The 7,551-nt window shown below is 38.7% G+C and overlaps 1 long non-coding RNA gene across 1 annotated transcript; it reads right to left on the reverse strand.

Moving 5' to 3' along the window:
* Positions 1-3,979: 3,979 nt before the first annotated feature.
* Positions 3,980-6,906, reverse strand: LOC145140764 (uncharacterized). The gene is made up of 2 exons (XR_013722273.1): positions 5,220-6,906; positions 3,980-5,129 (listed from the first exon to the last, which is right to left on the reverse strand). It is a non-coding gene; the product is annotated as an uncharacterized LOC145140764 (long non-coding RNA).
* Positions 6,907-7,551: the final 645 nt, after the last annotated feature.

The raw sequence follows: 7,551 nt of genomic DNA on the forward strand, positions 1-7,551 counted from the left end.
CACTCGGTTGAATTGACTGGCTGGACTTACAAGGCAAAAATTTTCGGGTTGTCACATTTATCATGTTTTTCTGAGAACAAATTCCGCAATATATTTCTTTAAAAATATACTATGATTTTCAAATAAAGCATAAACAAATCGGTATTTTCTGGCCGTGAAATTGGGGATGTCAAAGTTGGTATCAGAGCATTAGTTTAAGCGAACTAGGAATTTGTAGGATTTCTAGACTTAAACTTAGAATACTAAGCGATGATTGTGAGATGAGTGTCTATTATATTTTAGGTAGTACACCTGAATTGACACAAGCACTAGCTTACTTTAGGATTAGATGCCTAAATTGCTTTTATGTGATAAATGATTTATGTTATAGCCATATGTGCTTTATGATGCTATTATTAATCGGATCCATGGTCTATGGCCGATCGGATCTGAAACTTTTATGTGTTCAGATTTTTGAACGTTTAACTACGATATAAGAACTGGCATGTAACTTTTCGGAGTGATATGAAGATTTATACGTCTGATTCCCCTATCTAAATTCACGTCACTACACACCGACCGTCTGATTTGGTGTATAGATCGACATGGCAAGAACCCGAAGCAGAATCGGAAACACCAATGGCAATCAGCAGCCTCAACCCCAAGTGATTGAGCGTGCACCAGAAGTAGCAGTTGCACCTGAACCAATCACTATGGCATGAGTCCAAGCCATGATTCGTGCAATGATGTCCGAACAAAGGGAAGAGATGAGGCAGATGTTGCAAAACAATAGGGATGAACCTACGATTCGTGTTAAACAGTCTTAACTGAATGAAGGTCAGTCGAAAGAAGGGAATTACAATAGGACCGTTACTCAAGCTGAACCGCCAGTGGTTAGGAGGAATAACTAAGATCGGGGGATCGAGAGGAAAGGATGCAAGTATAAGGACTTCACAACTTGCAAGCCATCGACTTTCACCGGTAAGGAGGATCCAATCGGAGTTATGGACTGGATCTTAGAGATGGAGTTAGCCTTCATAACACGTGGTTGCAAGGGCAAGCTACAAACCACTCATGCAGTATATCAGTTTAGAGGTGGCGTTGTTCATTGGTGGAACACTCTAGGGAGACCATAAGCCCCAATGAGCCACTACAACTTACTTGTGAAGAGTTCTTGGTACACTTTAAACGCAAGTTCTCCTCGGCCCAAAACCTGCTAGAGCTAGAGAACAAATTCTTGATGTTGAAAAAGGGCAGCATGTACATTGATGAATATACCAATGCTTTCACGGACATGATGGAGTTTGCTTTGCGCATCTACCCTGATGAACTAATGAAAGTCGATAAGTATACAAAGGGACTACGATGGGAATATGTTGTGCCAGTATACCAAACACCTACGCTTGAGGCGGCTATCTGGGCTGTTAAGTCTGTTGAAGAGATGATCAAGAGTAGAGCCGCCAACAAGGTCGAAGTTGGTAAGAGGAGAAAGTTTGAAGGATCTTCAAGGTCCAATGAGATGAGAAAATTCTCAAAGTTTGGTTCGAAGAAGTTCGAAGGAGGAGGAGGTGAAGCAAGATGGTGCGAGAAGTGTAAAAAGAAACACTTCGAGAAATGTGATGGAGAAGTCACTTGTTTTAAGTGTGGAAAGACTGGTCACTATGCCGGTGAATGCACGGCTAAGAAAGAAGTCTGCTTTAAGTGTGGTGAAGAGGGGCACTTCAAGCAAGACTGCCCAAAGAGGAAAGGAGCTACGACACACACGCCAACTAAAGAAACGCAATTGGGTTGATGAATTACAAAGCATACTATGGGATTATCGAACAACGACACACACGCCAACTAAAGAAACGCAATTTAGCATGCTATGTAGGACAGAATCAGTTATCCCCATAGAAGTAACAGTACGCAGCACCCGGAATAGGAACCCTCAGGAAGGCACGGACAACATAGACCTGCGAGCAAACCTAGATCTTGTAGAAGAAAGATGAAGTGATGCACTTATATGACAAGTAGCTTACTAGGAAATGAAGGAAATACATTATAATGCAAGAGTCAAATGTATAGCATGCAAGGTGGGAGATTTGGTTCTTCACATAAACGAAGCAAGTTGGCAAGAACATATCGGAAAGCTAAGTCCAAACTAGGAATGACCATATCAAGTGATAGAAGCCAGAGGAAATGGTTCATACGTCATGGAGAACATGAAGGGAGTTCGATTCCTAAGAACATGGAATATGCGAAACCCTCGCAAATTCCATGTCAAGGGTGGTAGTAGTCATGAGTCAACCTAGATTTGATCAAGAAATGTATTAATAGCATTAGGCATAAATCACATTTCGTACATCGTTTGATTATGACATTAAATGCAATCTTTAGCTTTTGATCGATAAAAATTCGACCCTGTTTTCATTAAGCATGAACCATAAGTCTTTGTAGCTTATGGTTCGCTCACCATGATCCATTGAATCATAGTTCGACCCTATTTTCATTAAATATACACCATAAGTCTTTGTAACTTATGGTTCGGTCACCATGATCCACCAAATCATGGGTTGACCATATTTTCATTAAGTACGCACCATAAATCTTTGTAACTTATGGTTCGGTCACCATGATCCACCATATCATGGTTTGACCTTATTTTTATTAAGTATGAACCATAAGTCTTTATAGCTTATGGTTCGGTTACCATGATCCACTAAATCATGCTTCGACCTTATTTTCATTAAGTATGCACTATAAGTCTTTGTAACTTATCAGTTCGGTCACCAAGATCCACCAAATCATGTTTTGACCTTATTTTTAATAAGCATGAATCATAAGTCTTTTTAACTTATGGTTCAGCCACCATGATCCACCAAATCATGGTTTGACCTTATTTTCATTAATTATGAACCATAAGTTTGTATAACTTAGGGTCTGGTCACCATGATCCAACAAATCATGGTTTGGCCTTATTTTCATTAAGTATGAACCATAAGTTTTTGTAACTTATGGTTCGATCACCATGATCCACCGAATCATGGTTCAACCTTATTTTCATTAAGCATGAACCATAAGTCTGTGTCACTTAAGGTTTCGTCACCATGATCTACAAAATCATGGTTCGACCTTATTTTCATTAAGCATGAACCATAAGTTATTGTAACTTATGGTTCGGTCACTATGATCCACCAAATCATGGTTTGACCTTATTTTCAGTAAAAATGAACCATAAGTCTTTGTAACTTATGGTTTGGTCACTATGATCCACCAAATCATGGTTCGACCTTATTTTCATTAAGCATGAACCGTAAGTCTATGTAACTTAAGGTTCGGTTACCATGATCCGTCAGATCATGGTTCGACCTTATTTTCATTAAGCATGAGCCATAAGTCTTTGTAACTTATGCTTCGATCACCGTGATCCACCAAATCATGGTTCGACCTTATATTCATTAAGCATGAACCATAAGTTTGGTTAGCTTATGGTTCAGTCACCATGATCCATTGAATCATGGTTCAACCCTATTTTCATTAAGTATACACCATAAGTCTTTGTAACTTATTGTTCGGTCACCATGATCCACCAAGTCATGGTCCGACCCTATTTTCATTAAGTATGAACCATAAGTCTTTGTAGCTTATGGTTCGATCACCATGGTCCACCAAATCATGGTTCGAACCTATTTTCATTAAGTATGCACCATAAGTCTTTGTAACAATGTTTCGGTCACCATGATCCACCAAATCATGGTTTGACCTTTTTTTCATTAAGTATGAACCATAAGTATTTATAGCTAATGGTTCGGTCATAATGATCCACCGAATCATGGTTCGACCCTATTTCCATTAAGTATAACTCTAAGTAATTGTTTTTCTAAATCATGGTTCGATTATATCGTTGTTAGTAAACATAAACTATAAGTTAAATTAAACTAACACCGAATACAAATTAGAAAGAAATTTCAGAATATGCACCAAGATTATAAATATATCAAGATTGCAAGTTAGCATATTTAATAAAATATTATCCGATAAACACTTCGGTTCAACCATACAAACAAGAAGTCTCCAAACTAGGAGCCAACAAATACAAATCAAACACTGCTACTTGCACCATCACACTTGGAAAGGGGGTCCAAGGATGCTAATTTCTCCTTTAGCACATTGATTTCCTCCTTAACTCCCTCCAAGAGCTCAAAAAATGAATACTTATAAGAAACCATGTCGGAGAAGTGATCCAGGATACGACGTTGGGCGTCAGGATAGGAATAAATAACATTTTTCCCAGCCAATACATCGGGGTACTTTTCCTTCATCTCGACACAAGCTTGATGTAGCCCCAATTGGATTGCTTCAGTCTAAAGGCCAACATTAATGTTGTCAAAATCGCATGAATTTAACAAGGAACGAACAAAAGAAGGGATACCTTCTTTCATAACCCATTGAAAGTATGAGACGCCTCGCTCCGATATCATCAGATATTGAAGCCAATCTTGCTTAGCAGAAGTTTGAAGTTCGCCTAGAAATGCAATTTGGGCATCCTTCTCAGACACACCAGTTTTAACTTTTGAAAACTCCTCCTCGAGCAATTTAATGCTTACATCCTTTCCTGAGACATGATCTCCAGCTGCGAAACCTTTCGGTATATTGAAGCTTCAAAGATTCAAATTGTTGTTTTTTCTCTACCAACTCTTGGCTCAACCCCAAGCGACGACCAATTGTGTCATTAGCTTTGATCTGAAGATCTTGGTTCAACTTCTTTAGCTCCTCCTAACAGCAAAGGTTCTCACATAGGTCTTCACCTAACCATATTATCCTCTCTAATAAACCATGCACCTCTTCACGAAGATCCTTTGCCTCCACATCCATATTCTCATGAAGAACACGTATCCCCTTCAGTGCTTGAAAATCTTCCTAAACCAGTTGTTTCCCAAAAAGTATGATGGCTTGCTGACGAGTACGACAAGAAACCTCGTTTAGTAGGTGGATCCCTTCCATCAAACAGGAACAAGCCCTGTCAAGACTCTCTTCATTAGAAGCATCCGCAAGTTCAAGACCTTTAGGAATAGAGGTCATGGCAAAAGGGCATTGAAATTCGGGCAATGAAGAGGCAAAAGTAACAAGCCTAGGCAGTGGAGCCTCCTTACCGAAAGAAGGAATAACTGGAATGAGAACAGAAGAACCAACCAAATGTCAAGAAGAATATACACCAAAAATGGAAAAAAGAGTAAAGCATAATATCAAAAACATACAAGTTCGTTTTGGATTCTTCTACAATACATCAATAGATGGTTCAACCTGAGCGTCATCACCAAAAAAGGTGTCAACGTCAAGAATATCAAAAGGAGGAACACTTGAACTAGCTGAAACACTTGAATCCAGAAGTAGAGGTCTGGTATTCACAACCGTATAATCAGTCTTCGATGCTTCAAAGAGCCCAAATCTAGCCCCAAAAAGTTTCTATTGAAAGACAGCAGCCACAGATAAAGTGGTTGGAGTTTGACTTTTTTACGGTGGTTCGAGAGATTCAATAACAGGAGTCTCTCCCAAGGTAGAAGAAAGAGAAATATCATGGATCAGAATTTCAGTATCGAAAGAAACCAATGTTTCTTCAGTATTCTTCAGTTTAGGATCAATACTTACCAGACACTCATGGAGAGTAGTTGTTGTAGATGGTTCCAAAGAAGGTTCTGGATTCATGGATTTAGACGAAGGCTGACTGATAGAAGATGACTACTATGACTTTTTGCACCGCATCGAGTAGTACTTAGCCGTTTAGGAGAAGAGAGGTCAACCAGTTTGTCAGGACGGATCATAACCCCTTCCAAAGAAAGAATTTTCTCTGCTACATTTTTTCTTTTGCGGGAAGATCCCTTTAACACGAATTGGGCTGCATAATATAGGGTTTTCCGTTGTCAAACTCCGCTTTCACAGTCCACTTAATAGGAGAAGGAACCACAGTCACAGTGCTATTCATACCAGAGGGATTAACAGCAGAATCCAAGCTATATTATGATTAAGAGGGGGAATTAGGGATGGTCGCGTCCTTTGTGACCAATAAAGAACTTACCAAACGTTGCTTGTGTAACTGGTCTAATAGAGTAACCTCATGGCCGACTATGGTTTCCATAGGCTTTTCCCCAATTTGTTATAATAAGCTCTAATTCCCACCATACCTAACATTATTTCCCCGGGATCAACCCATATGACAAAATTAGTTGATAAACAGCTCACGATACTCTATTCTTCGTAAGATAAATCGGGAGAGGAATCATCAGCTCTATCAACAGTATCACCATAAAACATCCATCCAGGGAAAGCAGAAGCACGAATAATGAAAAATTCTTCTTTGTAATACTTTATGAAGGTGGGAAAGGCCATCGCATATCTCTACCAAACCATGGAAAATGGAGAAGGACACCTAATCACCATTAGACATAGTCGCATAGAAGTGACGGAATAGGGTAATAGAAGGCGCCACATTTAGAGCAGATCATAACATCACAAAACAAATGTTTTTTTGAAACCCGTTGGGGATAACTTGAGCAATATGAAGATGATAATAATCCAATACCATCATCAAGAAATCAAATGCCGTAAACTACAAACCTGACTTAAATAAAACACGGTAAATACCAAAAAAAACCTTTTAGAGCATCGACAATGGCACTCCCATCTTCATGAAACAGTGGGTTGAATTCGGGGTCAATGTGGTATTTCTTCATGATAGAAGAAAGGATTTTAGGGGTAAGTTTGGATTTCATGGTACGAATGCTCGAAATGTCTTTTTCTAGCCATAGGAAGATAAAATGAAAGAGAAAGAGTGAAAAGCAATAGCAAGAAGAAAATTACAGGTAGTGAAGAAACGTAACCAACCAAGGGGGTATTTATAGGGAATTAAGAAAAACCATACTTGTGGAGCAGAAATAGTGGCAGTTACACACTATAGCCTCCTTAAATGGAAAAGAGTTGAAGAGAGAGTTATAGGCAATGATGAACACTAGAAACCGCCAAAACGTCACATCAAAGTTTAATCCTGGTATCTATCCCTATCCAATTATAATAGTTACTTTACAATAGTTTTTAAGTTTGAATCGATACTCTTGACACAAGAGTAACGATCCAAATTGGAGGGACTTACTAGGGTATAGCCTAGCTTGAAACTACGAATATACCCTCACTATACCTAAATAGGTATATACCGGACCAGGTATGTACTGAACCAAGTATATAGCGAACTATGTGCAAGTATCAAACCATATAAAATAACGACTAAGATACAAATTAACGTCACAACAGTATTATAGTACATTAGGACTCTAAGAAAACAGCTTATATTGTAATATGTGACTGATAGATCCTTTGATCAATGAGAAACAACTGCTAAACGGATAACAAGTACATATAAGGTTACCTTCGGGCATACGGCCATTAATGCGACAAGATGGAAAACCTGATCAGTAAAGAATAGGTCATAGCCTCCTAAATATCGTCTATAAATAAGCGACGAAAATCACTTTACAAGGTATGTAAACAAACACATTATTCTATTAAACTTTACTCGACTATCATCATACTCTTAGA

The sequence above is a fragment of the Lactuca virosa genome, chromosome 9 (assembly GCF_052849685.1).
Source record: "Lactuca virosa cultivar CGN04683 chromosome 9, Lactuca_virosa_CGN04683_v6, whole genome shotgun sequence".
NCBI lineage: Eukaryota > Viridiplantae > Streptophyta > Magnoliopsida > Asterales > Asteraceae > Lactuca > Lactuca virosa.